The sequence below is a fragment of the Pinus tabuliformis genome, chromosome X (assembly GCF_031772625.1).
Source record: "Pinus tabuliformis cultivar Carrire ecotype Pingquan chromosome X, CPIR1, whole genome shotgun sequence".
Taxonomy (NCBI): domain Eukaryota; kingdom Viridiplantae; phylum Streptophyta; class Pinopsida; order Pinales; family Pinaceae; genus Pinus; species Pinus tabuliformis.
Genome location: NC_142308.1, coordinates 981,371,423 through 981,398,016, shown reverse-complemented (window position 1 = coordinate 981,398,016; position 26,594 = coordinate 981,371,423).

Here is a 26,594-nt window from a genome sequence, read left to right as displayed (position 1 = left end):
ATTCTTCTAAATAAGTTATGTCAAGAACAACCTACTATCCTTATGTTGCAAGAAATTAAATTCTCTTTTGAATCACTCACAAAAACACCACCTCTATTTGGAAAGGTTGTAATTTTATAACTATATATGCTTAGGGACACATTGGAGGCCTTGCTCTTCTTTGACAAACAATAAATGTAATTTTCTTTGAATTTTTTACAACTCATTGAATTATTATAGTGAATCTCCAACCCATAGGCTCTGCCACTACAAGTTTCTAACAAATGTTTATGGACCCGCTATACTAGAAAATAGGCTCCTTTCTCCACTCCATCCAAACTCTCGAGGCTTTTATTAGCGACAGCTAACGGATTCTTGGAGGTGACTATAAAATATTTAGAGGAGAAGTAATGTTGTATTAGACACCTATACATTGACTTAGAATGTTGTAAGGAGCTCATATAGTAGCAAAAATTAGTGGATATGGAAACCAAAAATATTATGTTCACTTGGAATAATATAAGAGGAGGGGCTAACAAAATTGCTTCACACCTACATCATTTTCTTATACCTCAAAATATGTTAATTTCAGGCATATCTTGTGATGCTTCCATTTTTCCAATTGTAGGATCGGATCATTGGCCAATTAGTTTGGATATCTCAACCAGTAACATCCCTAAAAACTTCCCTTTCGTATTTGAACTATTGGCAAGATCACCCTTCCTTTATGGATAATATACAAAAGTGGTGGAGTGAAGAAGACATACCACAAGATTCCCTTCTATGTAGATTCCAACAAAAATTGGAACATCTCAAGCTCTATATCAAAACGTGGTACAAAGAAGTGTTTGTTCATATATTCAAGGTACAATGGGATCTTAGATAGAATATGAATATTGATCAACAATGAATCATTTTGGAAGGCGAAACATATTCCCTTAAATAGGAAGAACTTAATCTCCATGCTCAACTTCATAACAGGGCTAGATAGTAAGAACTCCTCTGGAAACAAAAATCCAAAATCAAATGATTCAAGGAAGGGGGAAAAACAAAAGGTTTTCCCACAAATCTATAATGCAACACAAGCATTAGAACCAAATTTCTATTGTTAAAGACAGCGAGAGGAACAAGCTTAAATCCCATCATGACATTGAGAAAGAGTTCATGAACTTTTATCGATCCCTTCTTTCACAACCTAAACCAAATACAGTGTAGAAATGTAGAAAATAACACATCACGTCCCTAAGATGGTCTCCAGAGAGAAAAATGCATTTATTATGAGAGATATTGCCTTAGTGGAAGTGGAACAAACTGTCATGAAAATCCCCAAAGGCAAATCTCCTAGGCCAGATAATTTTGCTCCAAACTTTTTCCATGCTTGTTAGCATATCATTAAGTAAGATGTCTATGCTCTTGTTAGGGACTCTTATCACCTAACTTATGTCCTCCCAACCCTACACTCTATATTTTTCACCCTAAATTCCTAAGACTAATAAGGTGCAGAATCTAGGTCAATCAAAACCCATCTCACTATGCAATGTTATTGACAATATTATTACCAAAGATATTGCTAGCCACCTCAAACCACTTCTCCCCTCTATTATTTCCCTTAAACAGTTTGGATATGTGGAGGGGTGCCAAATTTTAAATAGCATAATTTTGGTTCATGAGGTTATTAACTCCCTTAAATCTACCAAGAAAATAAGAATTCTCATCAAACTAGATATGTCCAAATATTTTGACAAATTGAGTTTCTAGTTCATGAGACAAGTTCTTCTAGCTTTTGGTTTTTCCTACTATTGGATCAGATGGATTCATAACCTTATTTCCTCTCTCTTTTTCCAATCTTATCTACAATTCTCCCTCCTCTACTTTCTCACCCTCCCATGTAATCTACTAAGAGGACATTTTGTCTCCCTTCCTCTTCATCCTAATGGTACAAGGTCTTGGTCGCTCTCTCAAAGTAATTGTGGTTGCCAAAAAAACCAAAGGCTTGAGGCTACATGGAGATAATCTTGTGGCTTCTCATTAGCAATCTGTTGATGACACAATTCTCATGGGAGGCCCCGCCATTTAAGAAGCCTAGAATTTTGAACAAGTTCTATTTGACTTCGTGGACACCTCTAGAACCTCTATAAGTCAAGGTAAATCTAACAATTTTTTTCAATACTTGCTACTCAGAACAATATTTGTAGAATTATAGGTTTTTAAAGGAGCTCAATTTTGTCCAAATGCATGCCTCCCCCTTGGTGGACAATGGCATCCATAATATATCTTGGGAGGACCTATTAATTGAACTAGAGAACAAGTTAGACAAATAGATTTTTCAAGTTCTCAACGTGTTAAACATATTACTCTCCTAAAATCGGTAATTCATGCCATGCCACTGCATCTTTTTCCTGCTCTAGATGCCCCCAAAAACATCCTTAAAGTAGTCCATAATATTCAATGCACCTTCTTATGGTGAAGTTATAAAAAACAAAGAAAATGGGTTTTGATTTCCTGGGGAAAGTTTGTTTCCCACAGCTTGTAAGAGGACTTGGCTTTCATGACCTTGAGATATTAAGCTCTTCCCTTGGAGCAAATATTTGGTGGAGATGGGTATAAAATTGATTGAAATTGTGGAGTGAGCTTTGGAAATACAAATATAACCCTAACATCCCCCAACATGACTAGGTGTGTATGGATGGTTAATGCAATAGATTTTCTATCTAGAACTCACTGTCAAGGAACAAGTAGCCATTTCAAAATCATTGTTTCTAGGAAGAAAGGGATCTAGAACTCAACCTTATTCTAGGATGATTCATGGTAACAACAACCCATATTGGGGAATCAAGAGAACCTTTTATGGATTTGAAACAAAATGGTAAGTAATGGTAAAATTATACCCTTGAATAACTGGGCATCATAACAACCAAACAACAAATGTAGAACATGGTTTCCAAAGGAGAACTAGGGTAATACTCAGAATGAAGCCACTTGGGATAATTTTTGGCAAGATCTCTATTATCCATGATAACCCCTAGAAATAATTTTCTGTTTATTTAGTCATTTTAGATAGGGTTTTTATGTTTAAGGTTCATGTAGAATTTGTCATATGGTAAATTTGGTGTTTGGTAGGGTAATCATAAAAGGATAAAGGTCATAATTCCATTTGTATAGAGGTCATCGTTTCATAATTGAGTGATTTGACAGTTTTAAAAAATTTCGCAACAACTCCAGTTCAACAAACCGAGGGTTTGCTACAAAAGTTTCTGACAATTCCGTAGAAAAAACGTCCATCCTAACACTTGTCTCGCTACAAAAGTTCATTGTTGTGTAACGGTATTATTTTAAACAAGCGTTAGTGAGTCAGAGTTGTGTTGAATCATAAATACCTTTATCCCCATGCCATCCACTTCTTTCCATTCATTCTTACCTTTCCTTTTTCCACTCTATACTGTTTATTACTACCAAAGTTCACAAGTGTTGTCACTGTAATAGGGTTTTATGTTGTCAAAACGAGTCTAGTTGTGGTCTAAGTGTGGTCTAGGTGTTCTTAAGTTGATTTTTAGGTGAAGAGGAAGCAACTCACAAGCAGCTCCTGACATGTTGCTAGCATGACATCCAGAAAACAATATAAAGGAGGTGTTGTGGTGCGTTATGAGCCCATTCAGAAGAAAATTTAAGAAGAAGTCTTACAAGAATAGCTAAGAGAGGCAAGGGAAGAACTCATTGAGAACAAACTACAAGTTGAAGACTTCAAGAAAGAGATGGCACAACAAATAGACTTTTATGATGAAGTGACGAAAAAGTCTAGGAAAATGGTGAAGAGATATTTACCTCTACACAGGATGCTAAAGCACACCTACGGGAGGAATACTTGGCTGCAAGAAGATAGGAGAAAGTTTCAGAATAGGGTCAAATTATTGGAAGAACTGATTGAGAAGATCAAAGTTGAGCTTTTAAGGAAGAACCTCAAGATTATAGCTGTAGAGGAGGACACTCATTGAAAATGGTCAAAGTTGATCAAATCCACATTTTTGCCTATTATATCTCTTAACTAACCTTTTTCAGCATTATACATGATGGAGTAGACTTCTAGAGGTGATAAGAAAAGATAAAAATCAGAAGAAGAAAAAATTCAATACACAAAAAACTCAGAAATTTCGTAGCAACTCCCCATAATGAAGCAGGAAATTTGCTACGAAACTGTTGTAGCTTTTCATGGAGGAGAATGCAAGTAAAAATCTCAGCTAAGGGAGTTCTAATGGAATGTGTTTAGCTAATAAACATCAATGAAGACTTCAACACTGTCAGAAAGGTCAAATAGCTAGCAGAAGGTGTTTTTTGAAATTTGCTACCAAAATTTGCTACGAAAATTCTAGAAATGATTGTTTTAGTTGTCAACTTCGGACTCACTTTCTAACCAAATGAAAAGTAATTTTGTGAAGGAGTTTTTTGTTCAGCACGAGCTTATCTACAAAAGCCTCTCTCAGTTTTTACACAAACATTAGGGTTTGGAAGATATGCACTTATCTTTGAGGCCTATTTTATAGAATTTTTCCTAGCCAGAAATTTTGAAATTCGACTTGGTGGAGGTCCAGGTCAGCAAGTCAACCAAGTCAACATCCACGTGGCATGAGACACATCATCAGCTCTAGTACATTTAACAAACAGTTGGGCTCGGTTATATTCATCAACAAAAAGTGGTTAAAGTCTTAAAATCTAGTAGAGTCCTAGTTGAAATCAAACTATGTAAAACAAAAAATCCCTACGAGAACTCTGTGAGTTAGAAGAAAAATAAGAATTAATTTCTTAGATAGTGGATCGAATCTGGCCCAGGTGGTAGGTTGATGTAAAGACATTTTTTCTCTATAAATAGATAGCTTTTTTTACTTTGGGAGGGGTGGATCGAGGATGTTAAGAAGCTACCATATGTAAATTTTCTCAATCAATATACATTTACTAGCACACTCTATTTTCATTACCTAAGATACAGATTTTGGTTTATATGTCTACTTGTTCTATCTTTTACATTGATATCATTTTTTAAAGCATTATGATCACTTGGAATTCAGTTTTAAGGTCTGCTCCAACTTCCTTCATATGTTTTATCTGTTGTTAAAGGGTTTTATTCACTTCATTTCTAAGCCAAAATATGCCTCAGTTTCCTCAGAAAATAGTTATGTAAGTAATTGAGTTTCTTGTAATTGACTCCATGCCCAATGGTTGTAGTACTCACTCCCTTTCACCTACATAAAATACAAAAGAAAACAAAGTTAGCCATCTATAGTTTTGAGTTGATTAAAGTGAAATTTGATATAATGTTTTGATAGATCCCTCTTAGATTGGAAGGGCTAACTTCCAATCAAAAGTTGGTTTGAAATAGTTACACTTGGTTGGAGGTTGACACAGCCCAACCTGTTCTAGCCTAGTGATAACATTTTGGTGCGTAGCCGAAAAGCTCCATTTCCCGGATTTTCTTTGAGTCTCTTCATTCTAATTCCTGAGGGTAACAGGAAACCAGAGTTTTCTGAAGGTTGTGATATTACCCTGGTGACTCCAATCTCAAAAGATACAGAAGATCAAATCTTCATGGTGACTCCACTACTTGAAGATCAATAGCTTGAAGAAGTTCCAAGATGAGTTCTACTATAAGAAGAAATGTCAGGTATGCTCCTATGGATCGGTCTCACATCTATGGTTTTCCAAATCCTATGCCTTGTGTTGATTGGTCAACTCATCTTCCCATGTTCAAAGATGAAAAGAAAGATGATGTTGGTCTGCATTTGGTTAAATTATGTATACATGTATGTAGACTTAGGGTTGAGTTTCCTAAATATTTTCTCATGAAGATGTTTATGGCTACCCTAGAAGACAAAGCTAGAGTATGGTATGAAGGGTTTCCATTAGGAAGCTTGTGTTCTCTTAAAGATTTCCATAGAATATTTTTTGGACATTATGGGAAGTCTCATCCTTCATCACCACTATTTCAAGACTGTTGTAATTTTTGGAAAGGTTTCATTCAATATCTCAAAAGTATTAATGATGATGTAGAATGTATGGATGATGATGAGATATTAGAGGAACTTTATGAATTTTCTTCACAAGCTAGTTGTCATGATGATCAAGAAGTTTTCCAACAAGCAGATGTCTCTTCTTTAGTTGAAGATGAAATGGATCAGAAATTTGACAGTCAAGTCATAGTACATGAAATCCATGAGGATTTGCAGCCTTGTCAATCTATATGCAGTCAAAGGTATGAGCCAAATCATTCAAATTGTTTTTCAGCCCATTCCTTTTCTGAGATTTTATGTCAAGAACTTTTTTCCATTGAAGATCATAATGATGTTGTCCCGGTTAAAGTGCATGAAATTTCACTTTTAGGTAAACCCGAGCTACATGAAGAGCTGAATATACAAGTTTTACCTATTCTATTTGGGGATCATCAAAATGACATGGATGATATGCATAAAGTTGTTTGTATAGGAGTTGTTAGTGTTCAAAATCAAGATGACAGTCCTCAAGAAAAATTACCAAAGGTCAAATTAGAATTGTTTGATAAGCTAAAGATTAGTTTTGATGCACACAATATGGATGTCATGTTTGAAGATGTTCAAGAATGTATGGATATTTTTGTTGATTTACATGGAAGGGAAGACAAATCTATTGTTTCCTTTTTATTTGATGATGTTCTTGGAATTGAAGACATAGGGCAAAAGAAGCCATCAGTTATGAATGAATTCAACCCTCATGGTTTTACTCATCAAGAAGAGGTGATTTTTCATGATTATCAAGATCGTTTGGTAAGTTTATTCTAGTCATCAGTGAAGGTGGAGTTTCTTTCATTTATAAGCTCGGGTGATGGATTTATTTTTTATTCTAAGTTGCCAATAGATGGTCCACTTAAATACAGTCAAGGAGCCCGGGTGTTGAATCAAATCTTTGACTGGTTATATTGCAGGTTTCACATTGCTTGAATTAAGAAGGTGGATTTTCAAATGTTAGAGTAGGGTTATTGGTACATAAATAAGCTTGTTGGGCAAGCATTTCCTTAAAGTTTTAGACTACATTTTGTATTTGTTAGTTTCAGTTTGAACAACAGTTTGATATCAGATTTCAACAATAGTAATTGGTTTGCAGTTTTCTTTCAGTTTGGTGAAGCGGGTTTGAATGTAGTCTTCAAATTTGGATCAACCCAATGGTAAGGCATTGGAGATGCTTTTTCTTTGTTGCACCACAAGGCGCGACATCCCCATTGGAGCCATTGTTATCCATGATAACCCCTAGAAATAATTTTCAATCTGATTAGTCATTTTAGATAGGGTTTTTATGTTTAAGTTTCATGTAGAATTTGTCATATGATACATTTAGTGTTTGGTAGGGTCATCATAAAAGGATAAAGGTCATAATTCCATTGTATAGAGGTCATTGTCTCATAATTGAGTCATTTGACAGTTTTACAAAATTTCGCAACAACTCCAGTTCAACAAACTGAGGGTTTGCAATGAAAGTTTCTGACATTTCCGTAGCAAAACAGTCTATCCTAACACTTGTCTCATTACAAAAGTTCGTTTTTGTGTAACAATATTATTTTAAACGAGCGTAAGTGAGTCAGAGTTGTGCTGAGTCATAAATACCTTTATCCACGTGTCATCCACTTCTTTCCTTTCATTCTTACCTTTCCTTTTTCCACTTTACATTATTTATTGCTACCAAAGTTCACAAGTGTTGTCACTGTAAGAGGGTTTACGCTGTCAAAATGAGTCTAGTTGTGGTCTAAGTTTGGTCTAGGTGTTCTTAAGTTGATTTGCAGGTGAAGAGGAAGCAACTCACAAGTAGCTCCTGACGTGTTGCTAGCATGACATCCAGAAAACAGTATAAAGGAGGTGTTGTGGTGCGTTATGAGCCCATTCAGAAGAAAAGTTAAGAAGTCTTACAAGAATAGCTAAGAGAGGCAAGGGAAGAACTCATTGAGAACAAACTACAAGTTGAAGACTTCAAGAAAGAGATGGCACAACAAATAGACTTTTATGATGAAGTGATAGAAAAGTCTAGGAAAATGGTGAAGAGATCTTTACCTCTACACAGGATGCTAAAGCACACCTACAGGAGGAATACTTATCTGCAAGAAGATAAGATAAATTTGTAGAATAGGGTCAAATTATTGGAAGAACTGATTGAGAAGATCAAAGCTGAGCTTTTAAGGAAGAACCTCAAGATTATAGCTGTAGAGGAGGACACTCATTGAAAATGGTCAAAGCTGATCAAATCCACATTTTTGCCTATTATATCTCTTAACTAACCTTTTTCAACATTATACATGATGGAGTAGACTTCTAGAGGTGATAAGAAAAGATAAAAATAAATAAATAAAAAATACACGGAAAACTCAGAAATTTCGTAGCAATTCCCCATAATGAAGCAGGAAATTTGCTATGAAATTGTTGTAGCTTTTCATGGAGGAGAATGCAAGTAAAAATCTCAGCTAAGGGAGTTATAATGGCATGCGATTAGCTAATAAACATCAATGAAGACTTAAACATTGTTAGAAAGGTCAAATAGCTAGCAGAAAGGTGTTTTTTGAAATTTGCTACCAAAATTTACTACGGAAATTCTGGAAATGGATGTTTTAGTAGTCAACTTTGGGCTTGCTTTCTGACCAAAGGAAAAGGAATTTTGAAAATATGAAGGAGGCTTTTGTTCAACGTGATCTTATCTACAAAAGACTCTGTTAGTTTTTATATAGACATCATGGTTTGGAATATATTCACTTATCTTTGAGGCCTATTTTACAAAATTTTTCCTATCCAGAAATTTTGAAATTCGACTTGGTGGAGGTCCAGGTCAGTAAGTCAACCAAGTCAACATCCACATGGCATGAGACACATCATCAGCTCTAGTACATTCAACAAATAGTTGGGCTCAGTTATCTTCATCAACAAAAAGTGGTTAAAGTCTTAAAAGCTAGTAGAGTCCTAGTTGAATTCAAACTATGTAAAACAAAAAATCCCTACGAGAACTCTGTCAGTTAGAATAAAAATAGGAATAAGTCTCTTAGATAGTGGATCGAATCTGGCCCAGGTGGCAGTTTGATGTAAATAATTTTTTTCTTTTAAATAGATAACTTTTTGTCTTTGGGAGGGATGGATCGAGGATGTGAAGAAGCTACCATATGTAAATTTTCTCAGTTAATATACATTTACTGGCATACTCTGTTTTCATTACCTGAGATACAAATTTTGGTTTATATGTTTACTTGTTCTGTCTTTTACATTGATATCAGTTTTTAAAGCATTATCATCACTTGGAATTTAGTATTAAGGTCTGCTCCAACTTCCTTCATATGTTTTATCTGTTGTTGAAGGGTTTTATTCACTTTGTTTCTAAACCAAAAGATGCCTCAGTTTCCTCATAAAATAGTTATGTAAGTAATTGAGTTTCTTGTAATTGACTCCATGCCCAATGGTTGTAGTACTCACTCCCTTTCACCTGCATAATAAAAAAACAATAACAGAGTTAGTCATCTGTAGTTTTGAGTTGATTAAAGAGAAATTTGATATAATGTTTTGAGAGAGCCCTCTCAGATTGGAAGGGCTAACTTCCAGTCAAAATTTGGTTTGAAATAGTTACACTTGGTTGGAGGTTGACATAGCCCAACCTGTTCTAGCCTAGTGATAACAAGCTCAACAATAGGAAAATAAAGGTTCACGAGTGCAAGGACAAACTTCACTAGAAATATAGATTTGAAGGAAATTTCAATCTCTAAGAAGCCTGATCTAACAATAGGACAACAAAATCTCCCCAAAATAGAAATTTGGAAGAAAATGTGAAAATAAAACCTGCGACCAAAATCCCGCTTCTTTACCTAGATATGGGTGAAGGGTTAAATCTTAACTTAGGATACTCTTACAAAGAGAGGATTCCAAGGTCCCCCTTACTATCATCTACATAGAACCAAAGAGGAAACAATAAAACATCTTCTTAAATCCCACTACTTTATGGTTTATTTATGGGACAAAGGAGAAATTATCTTGAATAATGGAAATGAATAAGGACAACTTGGAAAAAACTATTTCCATTTGGAACTCCTCGATTTTTAACAACTTGTTGTAGCAGTTGCAGCACCCTCCAAAATTTTGTCCTACATCCAAATTTTGGATCCTTCCTTGGTTTTTCCCCTTGATGGTTGCAAACACTCAGGCTCATCCCATGAGCTCTTGTCAAGTTTTTACACCCTTTTGCTTGATCGAACAACGGTCATCTTATGGCATGTTGATTACTATGTCATGCTTGCGAGTTTTTTCTGGCGATTTGAAGGTTTGTATTTGTGTGCATGAGTTGTTTTCGCTTTGTCAACATCAGCCGTTCGAAGACATATCTCAAGTGTCGCACTCATCGCTCGTAATCTTTGAGTCAATCTCACTGAGCACAAGATTGTCTTGTTGGTTTGAGGTATCTTGTCATTGAGTAGTGCTAAGTGTGTGATCACAATATCATGTATGCACAAGTTCACTTGCTTTCACACCTAGTCAATTTTCCTAAAAATATGTTGACAAAATAACCCTCCTTCAACCGGACCCGATCTCAGTGACCTTGCACTGCTGCCCAAAAATGCGTAGAGCTTGAGGTCATCCTTCGTGTTATCACAAAATCAGTACTAAGGGCTGCAGCCAAGCAAGATTTCATGTAACTCTTTCAACCAGACTTTAGACCAAAGATTAGCCTCTTTGGTCAGAGAGGGCTCTCTCACAGACTTTTGATAAAAATCAATCACAACAACAGATGGCTAACTCTTCACACATTCATGAAAACAAAGCTGGTTGGACACATATCAAATTAGTCTTCATTGGGCTATGGAGTCTCACACCTTTAGTAAACAAAAGCATTGTCATTTCATGGAAGTCAAGGCTCTTTGCATTAAATGTTCAAACATACTTCACAAAAACCACAGCTTGCCAAACACACAGGAAGTCAGAGCATAAGATATGAATTCTGAGTGATTGTGCTATAACAAGGCTGTAAAAGAACATTAAGAAAATAAAACACTATCACATTTGAACAATATAATCCATTGAGAATCTTGAGAAGAAACAACCACTGTTTTACTATTACTGTAATAAGTCTTTACATTGGCCCAAATAAACTCTGTTTTTGTATAAAATCTCCAACCTTTTTTACATCAGAGTCATTTCTATATATAGGAAAACCAAAAATACAACTACTTGAGACTCCTCAACAAGCATGAAGGGAGCTCGAAATCCTATCATTAATTGCCTTATCCATATCTAAACAAACTAATTAATTACAAAGGTATTGCTCTGTGAAAACATAGAGTCCCATTCCCATTGAAACTCTAAGTCTATCTCCTCGTGTGCATTGATGCTTTCTTGAAATTTGACACCTGTATCACTTCAGTAATAGCCAAGACATGCTGGAGGAACATTCACTGAATGAGCAGCTTCGGATACTTGATATGTGGATGACTCATCAACTGATAAGGATCTGTGCCCTATTTTCCCGGTCTCTGCCTCCCATTAGTCTTCATGCATTAAAAGACTATGCTCCAAGCCATTTAATTCTTCTAATAACCACGCATAATTCAATATGCCTTATGATCTGGACACTTTGTGAACTGAACAGGTGTACCACTCAAAATTTCGGTAACCCTACCAGAACCCTAATAATTCGGCTATAAAGTAACTTTAGGAAGACTTTAACAAAAGACAAAAATTTCACTTTTTCCTTAAATACTCACACCTGTCACCTTTTGAATATCTGAATAGCTTTGTATAATCTCCATGCTGGCCTCGAGTCATCCCTTTTAAGATTTGCTGACCTCAGCATCAATTTCATTTTTTCACATAAACAGTCATCTACAGCAGTTTCGTAGCGCGCTACGAAACTGCTGTAGGTAATCAAAACAAAGCATATGAATCTTAAAGCACTGATGACTTAACTCCGTGATTTCTTCAGCTATTTTGTACAGGTGTAAGGGCTCCAAAAAGTTTCGAAATGATGACAACCAAAATTTATCAAAACTTGAAAAGCAAATTTCCTCTTGGATTAATCAGCTAGTTTACCTAGCTTCTTCTTCAAACTGCTGACTTCTTCCTTCAAAGCCTTGTTTTCTGCTCTTAAGCTTGTGTTCATCTGTTTCATGATTTTTGCCTGCTTCAGAGCTGGCACTGTCCACAAATATGCATCAGACACTGAGTCATTTTGGCTCATTAGACTTGTTCTGCCTTTTATTACAGCCTTTTTATAATTTGCATATCTTACTGCCCTTTCCTTAGAAACATTTTTAATCTGAGTTATTTCTTCTTGTGTTGTTCCTGCTTGTTGCTTGATAGCAATGACATTTCCACCTTGACTGATGATAACCCTATTACCCTTGTTTTTACTTTTGGCTGCTTGAACTGTTCTGGTCAAAACCTCAAGTACATCTGTACTAGGCACTTCTAAAGGTGCCTTCTCTTTCTGCGCTTTCTCCACTTCTTTCATTTGTCTTCTTGTGACTGGTCTACGTGGCTTGAAAGCATATTCTTTACTAGGCTCTTCAAATTTCAATCTTTTTGAAGCTCTTGGTTTTTTAGTACTTTCGGGTGAAGATTGAGTGAGGTCAATATGCATTGGCTGCACTGGGTGATCTTGCTCAAACTCTATTGGTTCAATCTGTATTGGCTGATCTTGCTCAAGTTCAATAGCTTCAAGTAAGTCACTTAAACTGCCTTTTGAAATAGAGCTTTCTTCCACCGTAATTGACTTACCTTTCTCCTTGTTTAGTTGACCTCTGGTTTTCACCCTTGAAATCTTTTCAACTTCACTTGGTTTAGCTTCATCATTCTTTTTCTGGATCTTCTGCTTTGATGACTGAGGTGTCTCCTTAGATGATGACTTAGGTGTCTCCTTTGCTGCCACTGACTTCTCTGATTTCCTTAACTTGGTTTTAGGCTTCTTTTGGTTTGTCACCTCTTTTCTGAGCTCAGCCAGAGTAGGTTCTTCACTCCTTTCTTTCCTTTCTCTCACAGGCAATGGAGTGAGGCCTGTTTTGCTTGGAAAGCCGGCCATAAAAACAAATGAATCCCAATCTCTGCCAATCTTTTGTAAACCATCCAATACCAGCAACTTTACCAAGCCATGATGAAACAAGGATGTTTCACAACCATCTTTCTTTAACTGGATTTTATCACACATTTTACTAATGCTTCTGAACAAATAGAAAGGGATATCTATTGAAGCCTTACCTGTGAAATGCAACAAAAGTTTGAAGTGATAGGAATAAACTTTATTGTACCTTCCCTCGCATGTTAGGTATTTCTGGATGCATGTGAGGAGCATAGCATAATGTTCTTTTATGTAACTCCTTGGCACCGCTTTGGTGAGGTCCTTATTTGCATACGGTTCCTTCAAAAACTCTTTACAGGGACTCATGTCGAATTTAAAGTTTTTGAACCATTCTTGACCTCCCCTCGGAATTTCAGTGACAATGGAAATGGCTTCAGGAGACACAGGAAATTCTAACATTGACACCTTTGAATTCAATCCAGTAAAATTCAATGCGAAAGCCTTCGTTACCTCTGCATGTCCTCCCTTCAATTTCTCGCAGAACCTCCAGCAACCAGCATTTCGAAAGGCTCTTGCTACACCTTCATCCCTGAGTGTAACATCAAGCCCCTCTGGCTCTGCCCTCAGGCACTTACCGGATCGATGTTCCCTCTTTTCCATCTTGCTTCGAATATCTTTACACAGGAAACTAATGGCAGCTACAGCTCGAAAACAATCTCGACTTTGGGGTGCAGGCTCGCTTGCAATGATCCCTTTAAATGAGAACTCGGGCTTCTCATACAGCAGACATGTTTACATATTATGAAAAACACATTATGACACAACCATACCTCATAAAATCCCTTAAGATGATATTCATATACGTGATTCTGGACCTTATGGCGGAATGATGATTTATCATGACCTGGAGAGGACATCAACTGACAAACATGAACGGACCTATGACTCACCCCTCCCAGATTTGATATTGCAAGAAAAAGCGCTACAAAAACCCCGAAACCCCGATTTTGTAGCGCGGACAGTTCAAATTTAACAAAACGCGCTACGAAATGGCTGGTAAACAGTACGCTGCGAAAAGACGGAAACATCATTGCGCAGCTAAATTGACCAAACAGATTGTGCTGCGAAACTGCGCAAAGTACTAATGACGCAATCAAGACAAGACATGCCTTAACTGACAATGATAGAGGGTATCTAACAATTTTTTACACGAAATTACATCAATACCTTTTGAAATTCAAATTTCAAAGTGACACACACACATATAAACCTATTCACAAAACTGAAGATTTTTATATGAAACTTGTGGACAACATTGCATACATGAACTATCGTTCTAAGTGATAACAGTGGCTCCACTTGGGATAGTGTGCTCCTGTAGTACACTAAGAACGCGTAGTACCAGTGCCTTTATCCATTTTATTGCACTCACATATGGCTGACAAGCATCCCTTTCAAACCTTGTGGGCCTTCTCCTCGGGCTAAAGTCTTCCTGTTCAGCTTGTCATTTATTTCTAACATGAAACATTCAGAAAACGATTATTTACAATGATCATGGACTACTTGGCAGATTTTCACTGATAATAATGCTTTAAGAACCTGCCATTAACAGGTCCTCCAGCATACGGTGATCCATCAATTTCTTGCAGAATATAAGTGTTGTTTCCATGGAAAGCAGAAATCAAATATGGCCCCTTCCATAAATTCTCAAATTTTCCATGTTTACCTTTTTCTTCAATCCTAGCTTCCCACTTCAAAACCTTGTCATCAATCTGAAATGTAACATCTTTAATCTTCTTGTCAAAAGCCCTCTTGACCCTGTTCTGATTTTGTTGATGATCTTCAACCACTTCATTCCTTTTCTCTTGTAATGCTATCAATTGATTAATCCTCCGCTGTATGGCATTAGGCTCCTCCTCTAGTCCTTGAATTAGCTTCATAACTGGTACCCCAAGAGATGTTGGAAAAATAGCCTCTGCTCCATACACAAGCTCATAAGGTGAGGTCCCAATAGACCTTTTAGTGCAGATGCGATCAGCCCACAAGGCATACTTCAGCTTTAAGTGCCAAGTCTTTTTGTTCTCTTGCAGCAATTTTTTGATAATCCTCACAAGACTTTTGTTTGAACTTTCAGCTAGACCATTACCCTGTGGATAATAAGCTGTGGAGTGACCAAGGGAAATATGGTATTGATGGCAAAAATTTATCATTCTCTTAGACTTAAAAGCCTGAGCATTGTCTGTGATAAGCTTGAGTGGACATCCAAACCTTGATAAGATGTTGTTCTCTAAAAAGGAAATAATTACTGCATCATTAGCTTGCCTAGTTGGTACCGCCTCTATCCACTTTGTAAAATAATCAGTGGCTGTGAGTATCCACCGATGTTGTCCTGATGAAGAGGGATGTATCTCACCTATAAAATCTAGCCCCCACTGTTGAAAGGGTGCTTCTACATAAATAGGAACTAATGGCATAGGCATAAGCTTCCTTTTACCTTCAAACATCTGACATTCATGGCAGGCTGCTATTTTTTTGTAAATGTCCTTGAACATAGTGGGCCAAAAATACCCAGCTCTCAATATTTTATTTGCAGTAGCCTTCCAATAATGGTGGCCTCCACAATCTCCCTTATGAAATTCATCAATCACCCTATCAGCCTCTTCTTCAATCAGACAACTCAATAGAATTCCTCCAGCATCCTTCCAAAATAAATTCTGCTCATAAACAAAATATCTAAGGGATTTCAGCTTGGTGAACCGAGCTTTAGACTTGGAAAGGTTATCAGGAGCTCTGTTGTGCTGTAAAACAAATGACACATCCTTATACCATTCAGATATCAGAAATTTTTCATTGATCTGAACCAACTCTTCCTCTTCTTCAAAAATTTCTGATATTTCTGCATTGAAATTGATGTCACTGCTGTCTAGATTTGAGTGAGTTAACAACTCTGCCAACCCTTGACCCTTCACCAATTTAGTTGGCCTAATTTCAATATCATATTCTAACAATTTGGCTATCCATTTTCCTCTTTTTCCATCCGGGTCTGCTTGTGTAAGAATGTCTTTAATAACAGCACTCGGCACATATGCAACAATATGAGAATGTAACACATAGATTCTAAAATCCTTGATTGCCTTTACCAATGCATATGCCTGCTTCTCTAAAATGTTATACTTTAATTCAGCATTAGCCAATGTCTTACTAAAGAATGAAATAGCCTGTTCAGTACCTTGATTTCCTTTTTGCAATAGGACTCCAGCAATTGTATCCTCAGAAGCATATGTGAAGATTAGAAATTCCTTGGTGAAATCAGGGCTGATAAGGATTGGTGCTTGAGTGAGTGCTTTCTTAATTTCTTCAAATGACTTCCTTGCCTCAGCTGTCCATTTGAAGTCTGCTCCTTTCTTTAGCATTTTTGTGATGTGTTTAACCACTTCAGCAAAGTTGGGGATGAACCTTCTAACAAAATTAACTTTACCAAGAAAAGATTGAACCTCTTTCTTGCTCCTTGGCAAATCCAACTTTGAAATAGCACTGACTCTATTAGGATCAATCCTAATTCCTTCTTCAGAAATTATATGCCCAAGCAATTTACCAGAAGTCAAAGCAAAGATACTTTTGGTTGGGTTTAAAGAAATACCAAACCTCCTACACTTCAATAGTATCTTTTCAAGATGCTTTAAATGATCCTCCTCTCTCTTTGAAAAGACTGTGATATCATCAAGATATACCACCACTGATTTATCTTTTTCCTCTGCAAAAGCAATGTCCATAGCCCTCTGGAAAGTCGCCCCTGCATTCATGAGGCCAAAAGGCATCTTTGCATACATAAATGTGCCCCATGGTGTAGTGAAGGCTGTCTTCTCCTGATCCTCTGGATGAACAAGGATCTGATTGTATCCTGAGAAACCATCTAACATTGACATTCTTTGAGAGCCAACAATATTCTGCAAAATAAGATCCATTTTAGGAAGAGGATAATTGTCTTTTAGTGAGGCCTTGTTCAAATTCCTGAAGTCTATGCAAATCCTTATCTCTCCATTCTTTTTCCTAACTGGTACCAAGTTAGCAAGCCAATTTGAAAATCTGATAGGAACAATAATCTTTGCATCAAAAAGCTTCTTCAATTCTTTTTCAATCAATGGCATCAGCAGAGGATTAATTCTTCTTAATTTTTGCTTAAAAGGTTTCTCATTTGGCTTGATTGGGATTGTATGCTGTATAATTGAGGAATCATATTGCTTCAGATCAGCATAGTTCCATGCAAAAACATCAATGAACTTTTTCATTAACTCAACATATTTAACTTTTAGATCAGCTGATAAAAATTTTGAAATTTTGACCAATTTAGGCGCTACTGAATCACCTAAATTACAGCTCTCTACTTCCTCTTCATCTGCTTGCAACCTTGGTGCTTTAAACACATCATTCTGATCAAAAAGTTTCTCAAGTGGAATAAGACCTTTAGGAATCAGATTGTTTTGCAGCTGTAACACTTCAGACTTTTCTTTTGTTTCCACTAACATGTTTTGCTGATCAATTTGACTATGTTCAAATTCTCCTTTCAACTCTAGGAAACTTTTCACCTGCTGGTCATCTTCAAAGACTTGCCAATTTAGGATATTATCCGGGATAACTGGCCTATGGCGGACTTTCACTTCATAGCTATCAGAAGCATGTTTGGGGATGACAAAAAGACTAGCTGCTACAGCAAGAGAATCTGCCATAGAATTCTGATCTCTGGTTTTGATATTGAAAGTATATGACTGAAATTTCTCCAACAATTCCAATACCAAGTTTCTATAAGCTCTCATCCTTGCATCTTTTGTTTGATAAGCACCTTGAACTTGCTTTATGACTAGCTCAGAATCTCCATAAACAGCAATGTTCTTTGCCTTAAACTCAATCAAATTTTCTAAGCCTAAAACCAGGGACTCATATTCCGCCATGTTATTTGTACAATCAAAATTAAGTTTATATGACAAAAACTTACTTTCCTCAGCTGGACTCATGATCCAAATTCCAGCTCCCGCACCATCTTTCCCTGCTGCTCCATCAAAGTACAAAGACCAGCAACCAGAAGCATCTTCTTCATCACTTTGCTGCAACTCTTCACACTGATTTTCTGCCTTTTCTTCCTTTGATTCTTTTCCCACTGATTCATTAAATAGAATAGCTGATCCAAGGCCTGTATCACAAGAATAAATGGGAAAATTCTGAGGTTTGTCCTTGCTGCTCACCATATATGCCATCCTTGTCTCACGGTATAACCTTCTTTGCTCCCCAAATACTGGAATAGTAGCATAAGTCAAATCCATCTGCATGGTACCTTTAATCTTAGCTGCCCATGACCTTGAGAGTAATATTCCAAATTTAGGTGGAACATCTGCCACAACAATATCCATGACAGTGGTTTTAGCTGGGATTTGTGTGAGTGCCACAACCACATCCTTTATCAACCCAATACAATGAACCCTCTTTGAATCAAAAGAAAATAAGTCCTTGTAAGGCCTGGTCACTTCTAATCCTAACCTTTCCATAATGACTTTAGGCATAAGGTTATGAGATGCCCTTGAATCCAACATGGCATTATGAAGAGTCATCTCATGTATATTGATGCTTATATAAAAAGGAGGAAACTCATCATTTTGCTCATCTTCAAGTCTTGGACCTAAACAAATAATAGGATTATCCTCTTGCAAATTCAAAATATCAGCCCCTCCTGGTGGAGAATTAAGCATTTCCACAATCTTACTTCTATACTTGTTTACTTTCAAGATTTCATTAAATGGGACTGATATTTTAATTTTAGCAATCTCATTTTCTATATTGAACACAGAAGTAGACCTTTCAATTTCCTTAGGAGGAGCAGGGGTTTGATTATCCTTTTTCTCAAGAGGAGAATCACCTTTTCCATCAGCTTGTTTTGGCTTTTCTTTTTGGTCTTCCACTGCTTTTGAAACATTCTTCTTGGGCTGAGCCTTATTTGCTGTAATAGGGACATCTCTGTTTCTGAGGTTGTATTGCTTTTGGATTTCAAATATGGCATGCTGATAACCCTTTAAGAAATCTGAGGGTTCCTCCTCGGCTTTTAGTTGACTGGACTCATCATGTTCCTCCTTTGTTAGAAAGATCTCCGAATCTTCTTCAGTTAGGACATTAATTTTTGGTGATAAATTCATGTTTAATGCTCTGACTTCCTGGAAGTCAAGGCTCTTTGCATCAGATGTTCAAACATACTTCACAAAAACCACAGCTTGCCAAACACACAGGAAGTCAGAGCATAAGATATGAATTCTGAGTGATTGTGCTATAACAAGGCTGTAAAAGAACATTAAGAAAATAAAACACTATCTCATTTGAACAATATAATCCATTGAGAATCTTGAGAAGAAACAACCACTGTTTTACTATTACTGTAATAAGTCTTTACATTGGCCCAAATAAACTCTGTTTTCGTATAAAATCTCCAACCCCTATTACATCCTAATATGATCCCTTTATAGGAATCTATTCCTCCCTCTCTAGAATGGGCTCGAAGGCCCTATTAACTACTCCTACATGCTATTTAACTAATTCATTAATTACAAACAATGAATAGATTCCTCAGGTTCCTCAGGTTCTTCTTCTTCATCCACCATATTTTGCTGAAAAGGAGGTCTTACAGGAGGATCAGCTTGCTGATTTCTATTTTCCCTTGGCCTTTGCTGATTTTGAGGCCTTCTAAACTGAGGATTTCTGAACCGAGGTTCTTGTTGTGCTTGGGGAGCAGCAGTATTCCCAAGTGCTAATTGGTCCATCAATTTCTCCATAGTCTTCATCATGGTTTCAAATTTATCTTCTTGAGCAGAGGTAGAAGGCCTCTCCTCTTCCTTTATCTTAGTCTTAGCCATCTTGGACTTTTTAGCAGCAAGTATATTCACCTCCACTTTGATAGCATCATTTTGCATGTCAGCCAGTGTAGCAGACTCTCTTTCTCTGAGTAAGAGAGAGAAATCAGAATCAAAGGACTCAGCATATCTTAACTGTGCCAAAGCTCCAGGAGGTTTCAAGTGAGCTGGAATGGAATTATAAATTTTATTAAACCTCTTAGAAAAGTTTTGAACAGTCTCATCTGGAGCTCTTCTTAAATTATTATATTCAATGAGGGCCTGAACAGGATTAGTTCTATTTCCCCATTTTCTCATAAAACTATCTTCAAACTCAGCCCAACTGTGAATGCTACCAGCTCCCAAGGCTTTAAACCATTTCCTGACTTCCCCAATGAAAGACTGAGCAAACAATCTCAGTTTGACATCTTCATCATCCACTTCATACCTATCAATAAAATCATTGAATCTATCCACATGCTCTTCAGCTGTAATGTCTTCATCTCCTCCCCATGTTGGAATCCTAGCAGCATATTTATTAGGGAGATCATGCAGAACAGCAGGGAGAGCTAGAGGAGCATACCTAGCAGGCACAGCCATAATGAAAGGAGGAACAGTGACAATAGGTATTGTATGACCAGAAGGACCAGAACTAGTATGAGATGTTGTCTGAGGGCTATTTGGACTAGCAGAGGCAGAAGACAAATTATGAGTACGAAAAGGACTATTGGGGCTTTGTAAACCACTAACAAAAGAACTCCAATTTGGGAGAGGTAAACCAATCTTTGAGTTAAGCAAAATTTCAAAAGGGTCAAGCTCCTTGAGCTGTTTCAAATCCTCTTTTTCTAATAATAACTCAGAAGAAACAATTTCCCAAAACTCCTCTTTATCTTTTTGTGATACTAAAGAAGAAGTATCAATACCTCTCCTTTGTAGATCCAAAATAATACCAATTAATTCTTCTTCATTCTCAGACCTTAATATAACCTCTTGAACTTTATCATCAACAAGTTTATTCTCAGGACTTCTAGAAAACTCAGGAAATAAGGACTTTGAAATACTTGAAGTACCTGGTATATCAGAGAATCTTTGTTTACTCCTTGAGATGATATTAGGATTCTCCACAGGACTAGGTGGGTTTGGGTCAGGATTACTCCTTGTGTATCTTCCTCTCGAAGCCACCTTTAAACTTTAAAAAACAATGGAGTCACCAAGGTAGAATGCAGCCTCGAAAATCATTTGAACTCCTGCTACCTTCAGAAATTCAATCTTCAAATTTCGGGAATAAGTAATCATCAGGCTCCCGGCAGACGCACCAAAATGTTATCACAAAATCAATACTAAGGGCTGCAGCCAAGCAAGATTTCATGTAACTCTTTAAACCAGACTTTAGACCAAAGATTAGCCTCTTTGGTCAGAGAGGGCTCTCTCACAGACTTTTGATAAAAATCAATCACAACAACAGATGGCTAACTCTTCACACATTCATGAAAACAAAGCTGGTTGGACACATATCAAATTAGTCTTCATTGGGCTATGGAGTCTCACACCTTTAGTAAACAAAAGCACTGTCATTTCATGGAAGTCAAGGCTCTTTGCATTAAATGTTCAAACATACTTCACAAAAACCACAGCTTGCCAAACACACGGGAAGTCAGAGCATAAGATATGAATTCTGAGTGATTGTGCTATAACAAGGCTGTAAAAGAACATTAAGAAAATAAAACACTATCACATTTGAACAATATAATCCATTGAGAATCTTGAGAAGAAACAACCACTGTTTTACTATTACTGTAATAAGTCTTTACATTGGCCCAAATAAACTCTGTTTTTGTATAAAATCTCCAACCTTTTTTACATCAGAGTCATTTCTATATATAGGAAAACCAAAAATACAACTACTTGAGACTCCTCAACAAGCATGAAGGGAGCTCGAAATCCTATCATTAATTGCCTTATCCATATCTAAACAAACTAATTAATTACAAAGGTATTGCGCTGTGAAAACATAGAGTCCCATTCCCATTGAAACTCTAAGTCTATCTCCTCGTGTGCATTGATGCTTTCTTGAAATTTGACACCTGTATCACTTCAGTAATAGCCAAGACATGCTGGAGGAACATTCACTGAATGAGCAGCTTCGGATACTTGATATGTGGATGACTCATCAACTGATAAGGATCTGTGCCCTATTTTCCCGGTCTCTGCCTCCCATTAGTCTTCATGCATTAAAAGACTATGCTCCAAGCCATTTAATTCTTCTAATAACCACGCATAATTCAATATGCCTTATGATCTGGACACTTTGTGAACTGAACAGGTGTACCACTCAAAATTTCGGTAACCCTACCAGAACCCTAATAATTCGGCTATAAAGTAACTTTAGGAAGACTTTAACAAAAGACAAAAATTTCACTTTTTCCTTAAATACTCACACCTGTCACCTTTTGAATATCTGAATAGCTTTGTATAATCTCCATGCTGGACTCGAGTCATCCCTTTTAAGATTTGTTGACCTCAGCATCAATTTCATTTTTTCACATAAACAGTCATCTACAGCAGTTTCGTAGCGCGCTACGAAACTGCTGTAGGTAATCAAAACAAAGCATATGAATCTTAAAGCACTGATGACTTAACTCCGTGATTTCTTCAGCTATTTTGTACAGGTGTAAGGGCTCCAAAAAGTTTCGAAATGATGACAACCAAAATTTATCAAAACTTGAAAAGCAAATTTCCTCTTGGATTAATCAGCTAGTTTACCTAGCTTCTTCTTCAAACTGCTGACTTCTTCCTTCAAAGCCTTGTTTTCTGCTCTTAAGCTTGTGTTCATCTGTTTCATGATTTTTGCCTGCTTCAGAGCTGGCACTGTCCACAAATATGCATCAGACACTGAGTCATTTTGGCTCATTAGACTTGTTCTGCCTTTTATTACAGCCTTTTTATAATTTGCATATCTTACTGCCCTTTCCTTAGAAACATTTTTAATCTGAGGTATTTCTTCTTGTGTTGTTCCTGCTTGTTGCTTGATAGCAATGACATTTCCACCTTGACTGATGATAACCCTATTACCCTTGTTTTTACTTTTGGCTGCTTGAACTGTTCTGGTCAAAACCTCAAGTACATCTGTACTAGGCACTTCTAAAGGTGCCTTCTCTTTCTGCGCTTTCTCCACTTCTTTCATTTGTCTTCTTGTGACTGGTCTACGTGGCTTGAAAGCATATTCTTTACTAGGCTCTTCAAATTTCAATCTTTTTGAAGCTCTTGGTTTTTTAGTACTTTCGGGTGAAGATTGAGTGAGGTCAATATGCATTGGCTGCACTGGGTGATCTTGCTCAAACTCTATTGGTTCAATCTGTATTGGCTGATCTTGCTCAAGTTCAATAGCTTCAAGTAAGTCACTTAAACTGCCTTTTGAAATAGAGCTTTCTTCCACCGTAATTGACTTACCTTTCTCCTTGTTTAGTTGACCTCTGGTTTTCACCCTTGAAATCTTTTCAACTTCACTTGGTTTAGCTTCATCATTCTTTTTCTGGATCTTCTGCTTTGATGACTGAGGTGTCTCCTTAGATGATGACTTAGGTGTCTCCTTTGCTGCCACTGACTTCTCTGATTTCCTTAACTTGGTTTTAGGCTTCTTTTGGTTTGTCACCTCTTTTCTGAGCTCAGCCAGAGTAGGTTCTTCACTCCTTTCTTTCCTTTCTCTCACAGGCAATGGAGTGAGGCCTGTTTTGCTTGGAAAGCCGGCCATAAAAACAAATGAATCCCAATCTCTGCCAATCTTTTGTAAACCATCCAATACCAGCAACTTTACCAAGCCATGATGAAACAAGGATGTTTCACAACCATCTTTCTTTAACTGGATTTTATCACACATTTTACTAATGCTTCTGAACAAATAGAAAGGGATATCTATTGAAGCCTTACCTGTGAAATGCAACAAAAGTTTGAAGTGATAGGAATAAACTTTATTGTACCTTCCCTCGCATGTTAGGTATTTCTGGATGCATGTGAGGAGCATAGCATAATGTTCTTTTATGTAACTCCTTGGCACCGCTTTGGTGAGGTCCTTATTTGCATACGGTTCCTTCAAAAACTCTTTACAGGGACTCATGTCGAATTTAAAGTTTTTGAACCATTCTTGACCTCCCCTCGGAATTTCAGTGACAATGGAAATGGCTTCAGGAGACACAGGAAATTCTAACATTGACACCTTTGAATTCAATCCAGTAAAATTCAATGCGAAAGCCTTCGTTACCTCTGCATGTCCTCCCTTCAATTTCTCGCAGAACCTCCAGCAACCAGCATTTCGAAAGGCTCTTGCTACACCTTCATCCCTGAGTGTAACATCAAGCCCCTCTGGCTCTGCCCTCAGGCACTTACCGGATCGATGTTCCCTCTTTTCCATCTTGCTTCGAATATCTTTACACAGGAAACTAATGGCAGCTACAGCTCGAAAACAATCTCGACTTTGGGGTGCAGGCTCGCTTGCAATGATCCCTTTAAATGAGAACTCGGGCTTCTCATACAGCAGACATGTTTACATATTATGAAAAACACATTATGACACAACCATACCTCATAAAATCCCTTAAGATGATATTCATATACGTGATTCTGGACCTTATGGCGGAATGATGATTTATCATGACTTGGAGAGGACATCAACTGACAAACATGAACGGACCTATGACTCACCCCTCCCAGATTTGATATTGCAAGAAAAAGAGCTACAAAAACCCCGAAACCCCGATTTCGTAGCGCGGACAGTTCAAATTTAACAAAACGCGCTACGAAATGGCTGGTAAACAGTACGCTGCGAAAAGACGGAAACATCATTGCGCAGCTAAATTGACCAAACAGATTGTGCTGCGAAACTGCGCAAAGTACTAATGACGCAATCAAGACAAGACATGCCTTAACTGACAATGATAGAGGGTATCTAACGATTTTTTACACGAACTTACATCAATACCTTTTGAAATTCAAATTTCAAAGTGACACACACACATATAAACCTATTCACAAAACTGAAGATTTTTATATGAAACTTGTGGACAACATTGCATACATGAACTATGGTTCTAAGTGATAACAGTGGCTCCACTTGGGATAGTGTGCTCCTGTAGTACACTAAGAACGCGTAGTACCAGTGCCTTTATCCATTTTATTTCACTCACATATGGCTGACAAGCATCCCTTTCAAACCTTGTGGGCCTTCTCCTCGGGCTAAAGTCTTCCTGTTCAGCTTGTCATTTATTTCTAACATGAAACATTCAGAAAACGATTATTTACAATGATCATGGACTACTTGGCAGATTTTCACTGATAATAATGCTTTAAGAACCTGCCATTAACAGGTCCTCCAGCATACGGTGATCCATCAATTTCTTGCAGAATATAAGTGTTGTTTCCATGGAAAGCAGAAATCAAATATGGCCCCTTCCATAAATTCTCAAATTTGCCATGTTTACCTTTTTCTTCAATCCTAGCTTCCCACTTCAAAACCTTGTCATCAATCTGAAATGTAACATCTTTAATCTTCTTGTCAAAAGCCCTCTTGACCCTGTTCTGATTTTGTTGATGATCTTCAACCACTTCATTCCTTTTCTCTTGTAATGCTATCAATTGATTAATCCTCCGCTGTATGGCATTAGGCTCCTCCTCTAGTCCTTGAATTAGCTTCATAACTGGTACCCCAAGAGATGTTGGAAAAATAGCCTCTGCTCCATACACAAGCTCATAAGGTGAGGTCCCAATAGACCTTTTAGTGCAGATGCGATCAGCCCACAAGGCATACTTCAGCTTTAAGTGCCAAGTCTTTTTGTTCTCTTGCAGCAATTTTTTGATAATCCTCACAAGACTTTTGTTTGAACTTTCAGCTAGACCATTACCCTGTGGATAATAAGCTGTGGAGTGACCAAGGGAAATATGGTATTGATGGCAAAAATTTATCATTCTCTTAGACTTAAAAGCCTGAGCATTGTCTGTGATAAGCTTGAGTGGACATCCAAACCTTGATAAGATGTTGTTCTCTAAAAAGGAAATAATTACTGCATCATTAGCTTGCCTAGTTGGTACCGCCTCTATCCACTTTGTAAAATAATCAGTGGCTGTGAGTATCCACCGATGTTGTCCTGATGAAGAGGGATGTATCTCACCTATAAAATCTAGCCCCCACTGTTGAAAGGGTGCTTCTACATAAATAGGAACTAATGGCATAGGCATAAGCTTCCTTTTACCTTCAAACATCTGACATTCATGGCAGGCTGCTATTTTTTTGTAGATGTCCTTGAACATAGTGGGCCAAAAATACCCAGCTCTCAATATTTTATTTGCAGTAGCCTTCCAATAATGGTGGCCTCCACAATCTCCCTTATGAAATTCATCAATCACCATATCAGCCTCTTCTTCAATCAGACAACTCAATAGAATTCCTCCAGCATCCTTCCAAAATAAATTCTGCTCATAAACAAAATATCTAAGGGATTTCAGCTTGGTGAACCGAGCTTTAGACTTGGAAAGGTTATCAGGAGCTCTGTTGTGCTGTAAAACAAATGACACATCCTTATACCATTCAGATATCAGAAATTTTTCATTGATCTGAACCAACTCTTCCTCTTCTTCAAAAATTTCTGATATTTCTGCATTGAAATTGATGTCACTGCTGTCTAGATTTGAGTGAGTTAACAACTC